Source organism: Peromyscus eremicus, chromosome 12, assembly GCF_949786415.1.
Source record: "Peromyscus eremicus chromosome 12, PerEre_H2_v1, whole genome shotgun sequence".
Lineage (NCBI taxonomy): Eukaryota > Metazoa > Chordata > Mammalia > Rodentia > Cricetidae > Peromyscus > Peromyscus eremicus.
Window position 1 is genome coordinate 69,504,195 of NC_081428.1, and position 17,169 is coordinate 69,521,363.

General features: G+C 42.4%; 1 protein-coding gene across 1 annotated transcript in view; it reads right to left on the reverse strand.

The window, feature by feature from the left end:
• Positions 1–17,169, reverse strand: part of Lpp (LIM domain containing preferred translocation partner in lipoma) — a 547,833-nt gene that overhangs the window by 416,591 nt on the left and 114,073 nt on the right. The window contains exon 3 of the mRNA XM_059277236.1: positions 15,963–16,028. The gene's annotated coding sequence lies outside the window, so the exon portion shown is untranslated. The remainder of the gene's footprint in view (positions 1–15,962; positions 16,029–17,169) is intronic.

Consider the following 17,169-nt stretch of genomic DNA (forward strand, 5'->3'; position numbering starts at 1 on the left):
ACATTTGATGTCATATGATTAACAAACTGTCACATCAAACTTTTCTGCAACGTGGGAACACTTTGACACTTCGTATTTTTAAAACTGACATTTTGATTCATTACTGTAAATAGCACTTTGGTTTAAATATTGTGACAGGGAACAGATCATATACCCGTACATATATATTCACTCTATATATTATTACACATGTATATTTGTCTAGCTCTGAAACAGTTTATAATACATGAAACCTTCCCCTTCACTGACATTTTAGGCGAGTGTATACACCGGCTATCCCACTCCTACAGTACGCACTTCTTTGGCAAGAAGCCTGTGGAGTGGGAAGATGGGGTGACTGACAGGGTGACTTGTAAAGAGACTCTGAAGAAGCCTCTGTGTTCCCACAAAGGATTTTAGAACGATTGCATTGACGTCCTGTTCCCAGCTTCAGAAAACCACTGCCACGAACATGTGGGTCCTTCCTGTCTTCGGGGTGCTCCACAGCTCCGGAAGAAAATAGACACCAGGAGAAACCCCAGAGAGGGGAATGTGGGAAGAGCAGATGTGCAGAGAGATGCTTTGGAGGAGGGGGGGGGAGTTGCTTTGGGGGATGGTTTTTTTTGGGGGGGGGGTAATTTTTGTTGGCTTTTTTTTCCTCTTCTTTTTTTTTTTTTCTTCCTTGTCCTTTATTTACTAGGGAGAACAACCACTTTAATACAACTAAGCAAAGTATGCTATTAATAAAAGTTAAGAAATAAAGTAAACAAAAATGTTGAGATTTATGACACTCTTTTCAAAGAAAGTATACTTGACTTCCATCTAATACTAGCACCCACCAACTTACTACGTTCCCTGCAATTCCTTTTTATTCCTTTTTTTTTAATTGAAAAGAGATTCTTCTCTGATATAATACATCCAGACCAGTTTCCCCTCCCTCCACTCATCCTAGCTCACCCCTACCTCCCCTCTCCCTTCAATTTCCTTTCAGAAAAGAGCAGGCCTCCGAGAGCCTACAACCAAACAGGACAACACAAGATATAATAAGGCAAGGTAAAAAGCCCTCACACCAAGGCTGGACAAAGGTACCCAACAGAAGGAAAAGGATCCCCCAAACAGGCAAAGGCATCAGAGGCACCTCCATGTCCACTGTAAGGCATTCCACCAAAACAAAGGATCTGGTTACAGACTCATGCAGGCCCCAGGCTTGCACTTCAGGGTCTGCGAGGGCATAGGAACCCTGCTTAATTGATTCAGTGGGCCATCTTCTCCTGGTTTCCTCCATCCCCTCTGATTCCTACAACATGTCCTCCCCCTCTTCTGTGGGTTCCCTGAGCTCCAAGGAGAGAAACTCAATAGAGACCTCCCATTTAGATTCTCTCTCCACATTATGTCTAGCTGTGGGTCTCTCTGCACCTGCTCCCATCTACTGCAGGAGGAAGCCTCTCTAATGATGAGTGGACAAGACATCAACCTATACCTATGAGTATAGCAGAATATCACTAGGAATCATTTCATTCTATTGATTTCTTCCGCTTTGTTTTCTTTTCTTTTTCTTTTTTCCTCTAGCTGTGTTTGGTTCTACCCTAGGTCTCTGGCCTATCCAGTCTCCCATTCGTGGCCATCCAGTGCCAGGCACGGGCTCCCTCTCATGGTGTGGGCCTCAAGTTAAACCAGACATTGGTTGCCTACTCACACAAGTCCTGCATTACCACTGTCCCAGCATACCTATCTTGCAGGCAGGACACATAGTAGGTTGAATATTTTGTGACTGGGTTGATGTTCAGGTTAGTGCCTACATGAAGAGAGCTCATGCTAGCTACTTTACAGCACACCAGAAAGCTCTAGAACAAAAATAAGTAAGCCCACTCAGGAGAGTAGATGGCAGGAAATAACCAAACTGAGGGCTGAAATGCACAAAATAAAAACAAAGACAACAATGCAAAGAGTCAATGAAACAAAGAGTTGGTTTGCAGCAGGAATCTTCAAAGTTCTTATTAATAAAATCAAACCTGGGCCAGGTATTGGGTGAACTGGAAGATCAGAGAAACAGAATAAGCCACAGCTAACCTCACCTGGCCAACTTCTCAGCTGGTCTTGTTTCCTCAGACTGGAAGCCTCTGTGTCCTCATATCCGAATGGCTCTCAGCTGAACTGTGCTTCTCGAAAGCCTGAAAGCTTAACCAGCCAAAATGTTTCTAGTTTCTGGTCCTCACGCCTTATATACCTTTCTGCTTTCTACCACCACTCCCTGGGATTAAAGGCTCGCTTTCTGGGATTAAAGGCTAAAGGCGTGTGTCACCATGCCTGGCCATTTCCAATGTGGCCTTGAACTCACAGAGATCCAGAGGGATTTCTGTCTCTGGAATGCTAGGATTAAAGGCGTGAGTGCCACCATTTTCTAGCCTCTGTATCTAGTGGCTGTCTGTTCTCTGACCCCAGATGAGTTTATTAGGGTACACAATATTTTGCGGAACACAATACCACCACATTGGTTCTTTGAGAAAATCCACAAGATAGACAAACCCAAACTAATTAAAAGACTGAGAGAGGATATACAAATTAACAAAATCAGACAGCAAGGAAATCCATAGAATCATTAGGTCATAGTTCCAAAACTTGTACTCCACCAAATTGGAAAAATCTATCAGAAATGGATAATTTTTTTCAACAGGTACCACTTACCAAAGTTGAATCAAGGTGAATGAAACAATTTAAATAGAACTATAATCCCTAGTGACATAGAAAACAGTCATTAAAAGTCTCCCAGCCAAAAAGGGTAAGACTATATAGATTTAGCACAGAATTATACCTGACTTTCAAAGTAGAGTTAACGCCAATACTCCTCAAATTATTCCACAAAATAGAAACAGAAGGAACATTGCCCAATTCATTTATGCCCAATTATGAGGCCAGGGATACCCTGATACCCAAACCACATAAAGATTCAATAAAGAAAGATAATTACAATTTCCCTTATGAACACAGATGCAAAAATACTCAAATTGCTTACAAACTGAATCCAAGAATGCATCAAAAAGACCATCCAGCATGGTCAAGTAGGCTTTATCCCAGAGATGCTGGAATGGTTCAACATATGAAAATCAGTAAATGTAATGCATCATATAAATAAACAGAAAGAAACAAAAAAAACCACATCATCATCTCATCAGGTGCAGAAGAAGCCTTTGACAAAGTATACACCAACCCCTTCATGATAAAAGTCCTGGGGAGATCAGGAATACAAGGAACACACCTCTGCAATTCTTAAATATTTCTCTCCCCCTGGAATATTCAAGCTTCAGATAACTTTCTATTTGTTGTTAATTCCAAGCTTATTATGTACTTCCTAATTAAGACAACTTAGCCAACTAAAATAAGCTCATTATGCACATGCATGAGCAGATGGGCATGTAAGTGTGTGTGTGTGTGTGTGTGTGTGTGTGTGTGTGTGTGTGTGTGCGCGCGCGCGCGCGCGCACACACACGTAAAATGCAAAGGTAGACCAACACAGATAGTTGTCTTTTGTATTCACCCTTCTCTCTGGACTCTATACTGTTATTGATCTACTCACTCTCCTCCAAACACGTGGAAAGGCACAAGAAAGAAACTAGGGGGCTCTATATAGCCTGATTTACACTTACTGCAGATTAGTTTTGTCTTAATACTGGTTTAAATTAGGCAGCAAAGTTCTCTCTCTGAGCACATTCCTCTTCATGTAAAACAAAACTAATCCAGTTTTGTGATCCAGGTTTGTGATTTCTCAGAAAAGATGCAAATGTTATCAATAAATAAAATGCTATCAATAATACTCACCAAGGCTTAGTGGGTACAGGTGTCTGCTGTGTAGCCTGGCAGCCTGAGTCCAATGCCCAGAACTATGCAAACAGAAGAGCGACCTGACTCAATAAAGCTGTCCTTAAACTTCACACACATGACTGTACATGTGTTCACACACACATGTGTACAATATGCACACACGGTATAATTTTTAAATAAAACTCATCCAAAGTCTAAAAACCTTAGGAAAACAAAATGAGCACCATTTAACAAATAAGGCAAATATTAAATAAAGCCTTTAATGGTCAAATTGAAAAATTCCCGCATCCTTCAATAATCCAAAAAAGAATCTAGTTGCATTATTTGCTAAATTAATCAAATCGTGTAGTACAAAGAGCCTATATATGCCACCGTTAAAAGTTAAAGGAGTCACAGAAACTATTTCAAAAGTTGCTGGAAATTTTAGAAACTAGAGGTAGAAATATAGTACTTTTCCCTTGGCCTATTGAGAAAATACATCAGTTACTGTGCTCCTCAGAGTATAATGTATTTTTTGAATTTGGGTCTTATCATTAATTTCCCAAACTCTTAAAGAGGTAGACAACAACCTTCAAAGTCTGGAGACTCCTCAGCCGAGGCCTGAAGTGCTGGTGAGGGAGAAAGCCTCTAAGTGCTGTGGCCGAACAGAAGTGATGTTACTGTACACGCACATAGATTGAGATGCTAATCAATTCCCAATCACTTATTTTTTATAATTAATATATATAAAATACAATTTTTTTACTTAATGTGAATGGATTGTGCTGTCTGCAAACCTGCCTGTATACGACATGCATGGTGGCCACAGAAGCCCAGAAGCGGCTGTCAGATCCCCTGGAACTAGAGGTGAAGATGGTTGTGAGCCACCATCGGGTGCTAAGACTCAAACCTAGGTCCTCTAGTGCTCTTAACTGCTGAGCCATCTCTCCAACCACAAGCACTTATTTGAGGTTAATTTCACTTTCATATGTTCATTGCAAAATGAGGACAATAAAATTATTCTGGCTGTTATGAATATTAAATAGCATACCAGAAGTCTTAATAAAATCTAAATTGGTGAGAACACTTTTCCCCAAAATCTAAATTTGCCAATTTTCAACAGCAATTAATAAAAAATATTAAGAGCTCATGCGAATCCCACTAAGTTCAATTCAACAAAAATTTACTGTAAATGCTTGACCTGTTGGTCTAGGTCTCCACTTCCTGCCAGGATTGAAAAACAAGAGAAGAAAGGGAGAAGGAAGGAAAAGTCATCCGAGTCACAACTTTGGTCCCTAAGAACTTTCACTCGTTGTACAATGTGACAGTGAGCTTTTAGAAGAACACGTGGCATTAGACAATGAAATACAAAAAGAAAGCCTGGGACAGGCAATGAATGGCTTCTGTGCAATTCAGTGATGCTAGCCATGGTAACAGGAAAAGGCTCAGCCAACAGAGACCACGCCACTATTCTTCCAACTGAAGATGTGGAAGAGCCAGGAAAGCCCGGCCCTTCGTGGCTCTGCAAAGGGGCACTGGGTAGAGTTCAGCACCTCTGCAAATTGCTCTGAGTGCATTAATCCTCATCTCAGTCCATTGTGTTGCTCTAACAGAATAGCTCGTACTATGCAACTGAGAAAGAAAGATGGAGGATTAACTGGACCGTGGTTCTTGGGAAGTCCAAGAACACTGCAGCTGCATCTGAGGGCGGGGAGGAGGCTTTGTGCCATATCACCTCATGATAGAAGGCAGAAGGGCAAGAGAAGACTAAAACAGGAGAACAAGAGGGAGAAACGTGTGTTCTCGTAACCCCATGAGCAAGAGGGGGAAACTCCTGTTATCACAACCCCATTTTGAGACAACTCTCCTGCTCCCATGATAACAGCATTCATGCTGGCAGAGCCTTTATAATTTAATCACCTGCTATAGGGGCCCACCAGCCACCCTGCAGCATTGGAATTATGTTTCAAACACATCAATTTGGGGCGACGACACGTCTAAGCTAAAAATCTTGCTGTATGTCTTCCTCTGCACTACTGGCCCCTTTTTTGAGCCTTCTCTGACCATTTCTAGGAACAGTGATGTCCCAACCCAGCTGTCTGGGTTGCAGTAGTGAGCGAGGCAGGGCTCAATGTGACAAGGTGCAATACCACCTGGCTGGGAATCAGACCTCAAGCCACTCCCATCCAGTGGCCACAACACCTACTGATGAGCAGTGCGATAAGACAGTTAACAGCTCTTCTTGCTCCTATGCACTCAATGTCTGTGCCCTACAGGTTCCAAGTGGCAACTAGGAACTCAGCAGTCACACTGATCCTGAAGAGGCTCTGACATGACCACATCGACAGTTTCAGTTGTGGGGAAGGTCAGTGACTCCTTCAGAAAATAGCTGATCTAAACAGAGCCCAAGGAGTGTCATGGTAACACTGCTCGCAAGCTGCCAGAGGTAGGGAGAAACACAGCCAATCTGCGTGTGCAGCTGCCGCATTTCAGAGCAGTATTCAAACCTCGTTAATATCATCTTGCTTAATACTGAATCCCATAGATCATAAGCTATTTTTACTGTGGGCTGAGCAGATCTGTGAACTGCCTTCTCTGGCAGCACTTCCACAGTCCAATACAGAGGACAGTGCTATAGAAGGACCTTCCCTGGGTTACTTGGGTGGGAGAAGCAGAGGAGGTGGGAGGAGGAATGAGTATTAAAGGGGAAAGATCCCCACTGAGACCAAAAAAATAACAAGGAAACGAGAGGATGCTATAAGAACACGTGAAAGCACACTACGAACTTCTCAGTAAAATACTATGCACTGCCTCTCCAAAGATTCCAAAGTGTACGTGGGCAAGAATCTGGGCGAGCAGGGTCCTCCTCCCTCGTCACCAATCACAACCTCTTCCAGTTTTCACTGGCCTCCGTAATCCTCATCTCGTAGAGCAGGCTTGCATACCACTCCACAGAGCCCTGCACCCATTTTGTAAAAGTAAACACCTAGGCACCATGTATTACTTTTCAGTGCCTACGAGTGAGAGCTTTTGCTCACCGCCCTATTGCTCAGCAACCTGTCTCCCTCCCTTGTGCAGAAACGGGAACGCTAGCTACCGGTAATGGCGGCCAGCACCGGACCTGGCACACAGCAGATACCCAGTGACTGCCGTCTCATGTCCGTCTGTAAGCTCCAGCACTGATGACACCTGTGTCACATCATTCCTCAGGGAACAAAGGAACAAAGGAGACAGCCAAGGCCCGCAAACTGGTACCCAGTGACTCCAAAACCAGCCATCTCTCTAGGGCTTGGTCAGATTGGGGCAGCGACTTTAGACCTGCTGGTAACCGGACAGATAAAGCAGGGAGTCAGGGGTCTGCAGTACACAGATTATTTTCAGTTCGTTTGGAGTTCTACAACTCGATAAGCATGTAAGCCTCATATACCCAGCTCAGATATAGGTAACAGCAGAGGGAAACATTATTGACGAATATAATTCTATGTGCTGCTTCGTTGAGAACTCTGTCTAGTGAAATTCGGGGAGAGAGAAGACAATAAAGAGAGGGGCAAACCAAAATAAAATGTAGGCATAAAACCAACTTGAACCAGGGGTAATGGCATGTGTTTTTAATCTCAGCTACCTAGGAAGCTGAGGCAAGGTCACTTGAGCCTGGGCTTTCAAGACCATCCTGGGTGACAGACTCTCCCTCCAAAGAAAAATAGAAAATAAAAAAAGTTAAATGCTAAGGCTGATTCCAAAGCTAAGTGGTAGACATAGAGGACTTCCCTAAACAGAGGGATAGGTTCTAGTCCTTTAGACAGGAAAGCGAGACACACACACACACACACACACACACACACACACACACATACACACACACACACACAAAATGGAGGTGGTGGTGGTAGGGTGTTCAGAAGAGCTAGTCCCCTGCAGCAGAAAGGCCATCAGTCTCTGTTGAAGTGAGTGGCTTTACAACTTGGGTCACTTGAACATTCTGTGTTTCCTACTCTGAAAGCTAGAACACTGACCACCCACCAATCCATCACTGAAGTGTTATGCTGAAAGAGCAATGAAGAAGTTCATGTGGGCTGTGGGATTGCTCCCTTGCCACTTGGCAGGGCAGGTTTAGCTAAGCAGCTTATTTGGCTGGACAAACAAGAAATCCTGGAGGCAGAGGCAGGCAGATCTCTGTGAGTTCCAGATCAGCCTGGTCTATAAATTGAGTTCCAGGACAGCCAGGGCTGTTACAGAGAGAAACCCTGTCTCAAAAAGCCAAAATAAACAAAGAAATCTTGTAGAATTCCAGCTGGAGTTCAAGGCGTCTGGAAAATTATCTTGTCCAAGGCCCAAGTGATGCAGATGAAAGAACTTAAAATTCACCCAAAAAAAAAAAGTGATTTTTTTTCCAAGAACACATTTCTGTGATCTCTGTCAACTTGTCCGCCATTCCTGATATTTATCCACCTCAAGCAAACTTTTTCTTGCATGTCCAAGACTGACTCTTTAGCTCCTTTTATTGCTTATCGAGATCCAGTTAATTACCTTCAAAGCTAACTCCAGTCTCTGGGCATCTAAGAAACCTCTAAGGGAAAAAAAAAATAGCCTACTCCAAATTCCCTCACCCCACAAGTATTGCTGGGATTACACCTCACTTCACAAGGTATCGATGTGTCACACACTGCCCTGATTCCTGACCAGCCTTTAGTCAAACTCAGCTCCACATGCCTACTGGCTCCATCCCTAGACCCCAGTGCAAGCTATTTTACATCAGTGATAAACAAATGCTCAGGAACTTAGCTTGCCATAAAATGTTGTTTTTCTGTCACTCAGCCAGGTACCGTCTCAAATGCACCATGTTGCCTCAGAACCTTGGAAGACTTCATGTAGAGAATCAAACACACTCTTTACGATCACCTCCCAATCTACCAAGTGTCTTAACAGACTAAAGATGGAGCAAAAGAACTGTGGATAAAGACTACAGCTTGGACATGCAACCACGCACGTGAACAATGGGATACCACTGCTACTGTGCCTCTTGAAAGCAAGTAAGTGCCCATAGCACTCACACAGGGTCCCTTGTGGAACAGGGAGGTCCCAGCTCACCTATTTCATAAGGTACAGTTTGTAGCATGTGGTACAGTGTTGGGTAGACAAACTCTCAGTGCCTCGGCCTTAGCTGCACAGGCTCAGTCCATCTACCGTGCTGGATTAGAGACATCTGCCAAGGGAGCCCCATAGCAGAGACACTTGCGGTAAAGGTTTTAACACTGCATCCACACTCGATCAACAACGTCGGAATGGGGAGGACTTACGACACAGAACTCTGTGACTTCCAAAGCAGCCCAAGGCACACATCAAATGGGAGGCTTTAGAATCCCTTCAGCAGACAAGGACTTAGACGCCAGCACACGTAGTGCAGGGATGGCCCCAGCCAGACAGCTAAGGCATATTGGCACAACCGTAATTTGTCCATCCACCAATATGCTCCACAAGAAACACCCATATGCTTTCTTTTAGCTTCCATATGCTTTTTTAGTGAGGAAACTAAAATATTTCATTAGTTTTGAGTAATTAATAATTACTTATTTCACAATAGTCACCCTCATTAAAAAACGAAAATAACTGATTAAGCTGCAGGATCCTGGCTTTCAGCTCAAGCTCTTTCGTTCTTTTTTTTTTTTTTTTAATTCTTCTCCTGTAGGAATTGAGTAACAGAGGAGAACAGTCAGTGTGGAAATAGCCACATTACAGGGAATGAAGTGTTATCATACACGTTACCCTGCATTCCTCTTGACTGAGACATTATGATTTAATAAGAAGAGCATGGATTTGGGGATCAGAAAGACTTTGGAATTCACTGCAGTTGGGCTTCTGTGAACAGCACTTTGGAGGAAATGAAGGGTGTTGAAAAGATAAAGCAGGCTGGATCCCTTCAACCTTGTCCTCCCCTACTCCCAAGGAGTAACCTCATAGTGTTCCCTCCCTCTGTCTGGAGGCCTGGGTACCACATGCCCCAAGAATGCTGGCAGCCAGCCAGTGGCTGCAAGCAGGGTGTGGCCTATAAGAATGCCCCTCAAATGCTAATAAGCATGGGAACTACCCTGGGAGCTTGTAGCAATGTAGACTGATTCAAGATGTTTAGAGTATGGTCTGGGAGACTCCCAGGTAGCATGGGTATTGCTGGTCTTCAGACAAGACTCTGATGGGCCAGGACAGATCAAGTGAGAAAACAGGACAAGTAACAAGGGAATTGTGTCTATCTCATCAAGCCAAGATGAGGATTACTAATAATTTAAATCAGCAGTTCTCAACCTGTGGGTCACCACTCCTTTGGAGGTCAAATAACCCTTGCACAAGGGTCGCATATCAGATATCCTGCATATCAGATATTTACATTACAATTCATAACAGTAGCAAAATTTCAGTTATGAAGTAGCAACTAAAATGATTGTATGGTTGGGGGTCAGCACAACATGAAGAACTAAAGGGTCGCAGCATTAGGAAGGTTGAGAGCCACTGATTTAGAGGATAGTATGTATTCAACCTCCTGGTAATTCGGGTATGATTTCCATTTTAGAGACAACAACGCTGAGACCAGAAGGAATCAAGTACCCTTCCGAGGGCCTTGTAGTGAATAGAGCTGGTACACAGGCCTCTCAGAGTGAGGCTGTGCCAGCCGAAAGACAAGGAATAGAGAAGGTATTCTCGCACACAGCTGCCATGGAGTGTTTCCTCTCCATTCTTCCCGAGGAGCTACTAAGCTGCTGCTGCCTGAACTTTGCGAAGTTGCATTCACTCTATTGGCCTCCACCTCCCCACCTGTAAGGTGAGGGTGTTGCCCCTGGCAACCCCTGAGGCCTCCTCTGCTTCTGGCATAGGCTTTCACTGTCTGGCTCCCATATAAGCTCACAGTGGGTCATCAGCACTAAGTGTGAGTTTCACACATGTGGCAGTCATTACAACTTGGCAGAAACCAAGCTCTAGCTGTTCACATCTGGAATTACGTGGAGCTATGTACGGACAGAAATCTGTCCCTGTAAAAAGTCCCATGCTCAGGACGACAGAGAAGAAACAACAAACGTTTCCTGAAGCACCAAAGCCCCACACCAGTCCATAACTCAGACTCTACTCGGGACACGATGACCCCAACTGCCTTTTGCTCTCCCTCATCTCACAAAAACAACCACACCAGACGTTCCCACACCAGGGGAAAACTATGAGTTAGTTACAATTCTTTGACATTCATTTTTCTGCCTGAAGGGATAATTTAACTAGTGAGTTATCACATAAGTGACTCAGAAGGTGTGAGCTTGTTTCTCACCAAAAACCCCAGAATGTAACCACTGCATTCCTATGGGGCCCATTCACCATTTTCTACCAGAATTCCTACTCATACTCAGTGCTATCTCTGGGATGACTCGTGTTTTGCAGTTGTTCTGGATTTAAATTCAAAATTGGCTGATTACTAGCCACACTGCTTTGAGCAGATTTTCCTACCTTCTAAGCTTAAGTTCTTTATATTGGGGGGGGGGGGGGGGCAGGCGCTTGAGTTCTTCATATGAGGATAATCTTTGAAAGTAAATAACAAACTAGATTAAAATGATAAGCACTAAACAAACATTGAGTTAAAAGGACATTTACTAAAAGAATAAATTAACAAACGGAACAAGAAGAGTAAGAATTTCAAGGTTAAAATATCACTTAACAGGGGTGTGTGTGTGTGTGTGTGTCAATGTCCAGAGTCATGGTAAGGGAGACTGGCAGAGAAGAACAACAGAGAGTCTGTGATAAAAACCCAAGAGACAGGAAGCATGAACCAACCAAATGGAAGACTGAGCTTCTCACATACAGAAATATCATTTGTCTACCCTAGAACTCATGTGTCTAGAGCATTCAGTGTATCTATAAAGCCTTTAAGTTGCAGCTGGTATGTGTTTGAGATAGTTCATAGAGTTGTGGGTGCCCCTCCCTCATCTCCCCGTCCCATTAACCCACATTTTAATGGTGTCAGATTAAACAAGAGGGGTGCTCTGGATTTTGCACAGAGCATGGCTGAAAACTTGCCAAGACAGCTGAGGAAGCAAACTGGAAACTCAAGAGTTGGGGAATCTTTCCCAGCATCTCTACCAACTCTCACCTCACTGAAGGAGAATCAGAGGCTCAGAGAAAAGTCCTGCCCTCCCTAATGTCATAGCACAATGATCAGAGGGAACATCTGAACCTCAGACAGTAAAACAATTCCCAATCTCTGAAGCTTAGTACTGTGTAGTTAATAGTAAGTACCGAAGTCCAGTGGTCTTTATGTTTTCTTCAATCTGATGGATAATTACTATCTCCTCCTCTGAAGACTGAAGACCCATGGAAACACCAGTAGCTTCTTAGGTCAGCCTAGTCCCAGAACACCAAGGCACAAGATAGGTCTGAGAAAGAGACATCCTCCAGCACTCAGGACACAGAGACAGATCCCTAGGGTTCTCTAGTCAGCCAGTCTAGCCAATCACTGAAAATAAGGTAGAACGTGACAGACAGAGGAAAAACAGATACCCAACTGACCTCGGGCTTCCACAGGTACATGCACAAGTGTGTACAACTACAACTACAACACACACACACACACACACACACACACACACACACGAAAAAGTATGAAATAAAAAGAAATTTTGGTCTATCAATTACACCAACAACTTAGACCAATTAGATTCTCTCTGTGATCCTCAAATTACTCCAACTCTTAAGTTAGAAATGTAGGGGAGACTGATTCTCAAGAATCCCTCTGGTTTTGATATTCTGACTTGTCCTAACAAGCCTGATGACCATTCACACTGGATAACTCAAACAACAGGCCAGGAACTAACCTTTATTTAGTAGTGTTGGTTAGTGAGTAAGCTTACCAGATCCTCGAAAAATGAGAATGCTTTTTTATTATCGATAGAACAGTGATTCTCAACCTGTGGGTCACAACCCCTTTGGCAAACCTCTATCTCCAAAAATATTTACATCACAGCTCATCGCAGGAGCAAAATTACAGTTATGAAGTAGCAACAAAATAATTTTATGTTTGGGGTCACCACAACATGAGGAATTTTACTAAAGGGTTGCTGCATTAGGAAGGTTGAGAGTCACTGGCAGAGAAGACTGACTCCCTTCCTTTCTGACTTGAAATTGCAAGTTGTTGTTGGAGACTGGGACAGCCAGGTGCCCAATAATCAATTATAGAATACATATACTCTACAATTCACATCAGTAACTGTTCTCTGTTAGATCAAAGAATCAAGGGTTAAACACAATACCAAGTTTCCACACAAGGCTCTGTGATAAAGTCACAGGATTTTGGAAACATGGTAGAAGGGAGACAGATAATATTCTGGTTACTAGAATACTGAACAGATGAAAATCCATGGACAACTGGTACACCTCTGTCTATTAGCAGATGCTGGAATGGATTAGAGTGGGAATATGCCTTGCTCAAGGTGATATAGGCAGCTGACATCAAGACTAGGGACAGTTACAGTCTCATTGCTTCCAGACCACATGACACACACACAGCATCACTGCCCAGAGCAATGAGAGTCTATCCAGGTAGCAAAGGAAGAAACCCACAATGACTACTGCTTCTGCCTCCACTAAAAAAAAAAAAAAAAAGCAATGGCTGATTAAGATTATTCAAGGCAGACCAAGACAATTTCCCAAAATTGAAAATTACCATCTCATATGGGCAATATATATAAGTCCATGAGTACTAATTTGATATTATTCCTCTAATGAGTCACCATAGAGAAAATGGAGACAGCCAATGGTCTGCAGGAGGCCAGAAGTCAGCTCTTCCTCTAGTACAGAGACCAACGATTTGGAAACGATAGCTCATGTTTTTTAAGAGTAAACAGGGTGTACAGTTTCAAATGCCATGAAGTGCAGCTTTAAATAGATTTGGTTTGGAAACGGGACAAGGAACACACCACAGTTGGTGGATCGACATCAAAAGCTGAGGGAAAACAATGATTACATTCATTGATATCCACTGACATGTATACTGTCAAGTCTAATTCCCAACTTAAACTGCTATTCTTTATTATCCCCACTAATATCCATTTTTACCACAAGACTGTTTTACATGTGTACATCATGCTCCCAGAATATTCAGTTCTCCATCATCCAAAGGTTGAGATAATTCCATCTGTTAGTCCCCACCAGCCTATAAATCTGAAAAATAGGGATTACATTGCTGGATAGATAGAGACATGGATGGGTGACAAACAGATGCATAAATAGATAGGTAGGTAGGTAGATAAGATAGATAGATAGATAGATAGATAGATAGATAGATAGATAGATAGATAGATAGATAGATAGAGACACATACATACATACATACACACACACACATAGATACAAAGATGGATGGATGGATGGATGGATGATAGATGGGTGCGTAGGTAGGTAGGTAGGTAGGTAAATGAAATTCCCCATTTTAAAGAGAATTTTTTTAACTTTCTAAGGTTTAATTAAAGTAGCTCTTTTAGCCTTGAGACAGATTTCAGTGGGGAGAGTGAATGCAGCTAACTAACTAACCTTCAAAGCTTATTCTATCAGCATTTATTAAGTGCAAACTAAAGGGATAAACATGGGATAACCATAGTCCCTAAACAGCTCTCTAAAGCAGATCTCTGAAGTAGAAAATTTAGGTAGATTCACTTTGGTTTTCGTATTCTGGACTGTCTTAATCGGTCTAATGATTCACCCAGGGTAAGTCAGAGGACAGACAGGGAATCTCCCTCTTCTTCAGGGTATTCACAGTGGGTGAAATGGCCAGATCCACCGAAAGTTAGACCCGTATTGATGTCAAAGAATAGAAGAAAGTTGATTTTCTTCCTTTCTTAACTTGAAAGTACATGTCATGGGGGCTATCAAAAACTCTAACAAGAGAGGCCTTCAGGAAGTTCTCTTGATATATTTGTCCATGAAAATGACAGGTTAGAAACAAGTTTTGTGCAGACATTTTGTATAATATAGTAGGACTAAAAGAAAAAAATTCTTACATTTTTTGCATACACATTCCTAAATAACATTTTCTTTTGTAGGACTCAGAAAAAAATTCAACTACACTAGCAACTGAGTTAATTCTAAAAGTTTCTCAATTCATATCACCCACCTGTATCATATTTAGTATATTTGATAAACATTAGCTTTGAAAATCATATTATCCTAAAACCATAATTCCCAGTTGATTCTCAATTGGTAATTCCTGTGATTACAGGGCAGTACCAACCAATTTCAGGGTTTTTTTTAAAGAACCGTGTGAAGTCATGTTTGCAATCCATCATCACTGAAATAGTACACCAAAGTTATTAATAAATGTTGACAGCAATCTCAATAGTAACTCCAAATCTTAGACAGCTTTATACGTTGGTGCCTCGGGTTAGGAATATCATATTGACGACTTAAACTCCTGGTAAAGAAAGCCTAAAAGATCATATTGAACACAGCAGCATCACTGGGAGGTGCAAATGCCAGCAGGCTGGCTATAAGTAAAACTAGAGGAGTTGAACTAAAGATGTTCCTTTTCTCTTCCAACAGCCTCCATTTTCTCAGTAACTTCATGAGGAGGCTCTCTGCAAGAATCTCTCTGTCCTTTGCAATGGGCCACCAACGGAGGGGCATGACATTGCAAAGGCCTAACTCACTTTCTGTGTTCCTACTTCATTGCAACCTTGCAATCTCTAGTGCACAACTAGATAGTTATCAGGCATGTAAGACACAATGACTAACCCCTAGAAGCATTCTGTAGTTCACTCAGAGCCAAACACTTCTGGCAGTATAGTATAATAAAAAGTACACTCAAAGAAGGAAAGCTGAAGAGACAAGGTGGAAAGCCTGCCTGCCATACACTAGCCAATGACACGGTAAAACAGTGGAGAAGACCATCCTACTGTATAGCACCACTGTGGATTCTCAAATGTTCATTAAATGTCAATGTTGCATATTATCCAGATGTTTCTCTTTTAGGTGTTAAAAGGGTAGAAATTGAAAAGCAAAATTAAACCAAGAAGACAGGGAAGGTTACAACCTTGGATATTTTTCATGATTCTCTTGACCAAAAAGTACTTATGTGTGTCTTGCATTGGGAATCAGCCTTTAGCATCATGGGTTCAGGGGCCTATTAGCATTCTATAATTGTGAAGACTCCAATCCTCTCTTACCTCAAGCAGCTTCTGGCTTTAGGGATGGACAATGGACACAGGCTCAGCCAGATGATGGGCTAGTCTCTGTAAATTAAACAGGCAGAAGTCACTTGGAGGCACTGGACACCAAGCCTACTTTAATCCATCAGTAATAAGAACAGTATATTCTGCAAAACATGTCCACATTTATGATCTCATTTCACCCACATGAACGTGATAAAGAAATGGGAAGAGATTATTCTGCTCACATGTGATGGAGGTAGAACTTCATAGAGGGGCAGAGAATGAAAAGGGAACTAATAAGTCTTGTGAAGAACTTCACAAATAAAACATGAAAAACAGTCATCAGTTCAGAAACGATGACTTGCCCAAGAATATACACTACAGTACAATACGTAGCAGAGTATGAATTCAGAAGCAGGAGCTTTGCCACTGGCCTGGTGATCTCTATTTTCTGCCTCAGTTTCTCCTCGGTCATGAGGCTAAGGAACACAAACAACTCACTCACCTGATCTTTAAGTCTTGGTAGAAAAGGATACTAAAGCCAAATCAACAATGTGACTGCCCTGAGGAACAGGAAGAACACATGGCATTTAGACCTAGTCAACTGTCTTCCTCTCTCCAATGGCCTTGGGCAAGTTACTAAAGTTCCCTATTAACTTCTCATATGAGAATGAAGATTATCTCTATTACCTAGTCAAAACTGTCCTCAGCTAAACAGGGGCAGGGAGATTTTCCTCCACGTCCACAGTGGCCACGTACAAAATGCTAGTATTTCTTTTCATGAGCCAAACACACACTACTAGAGCATATCCCAAGACGGCTATTTCTGTGATTCATGGTCCTAGTTTTAAAATACCATGAGATTATCTATGTCATTCTTAAGTGGCCTCAACACACCGCTCCCCCCCACCCACACACACACACATATGAATGCACATGAGCATACATGCACACACATGGTAACAAAAATAAAAATAATATTAGAAACTCCAGTGTTTTCTCAAACCCCAAAAGCTTTAGGTGGCAGGGCTGCTGCTCCTGGTGTGCAGCCTTTCCAAGTCTGTGCCTACAGCACTGCCCGAGGCCCAAGGAGCTGGAGCTGCTGAGAGAAGCCCCGGAACAGAGAGAACTCGTTTGATATTTTACATGGATAGATTGAAACCTCGTGCGCTAAAGTGTCCAGTTTTCATAAAGCATTCCAAACACAGTTGGAAAACATGGC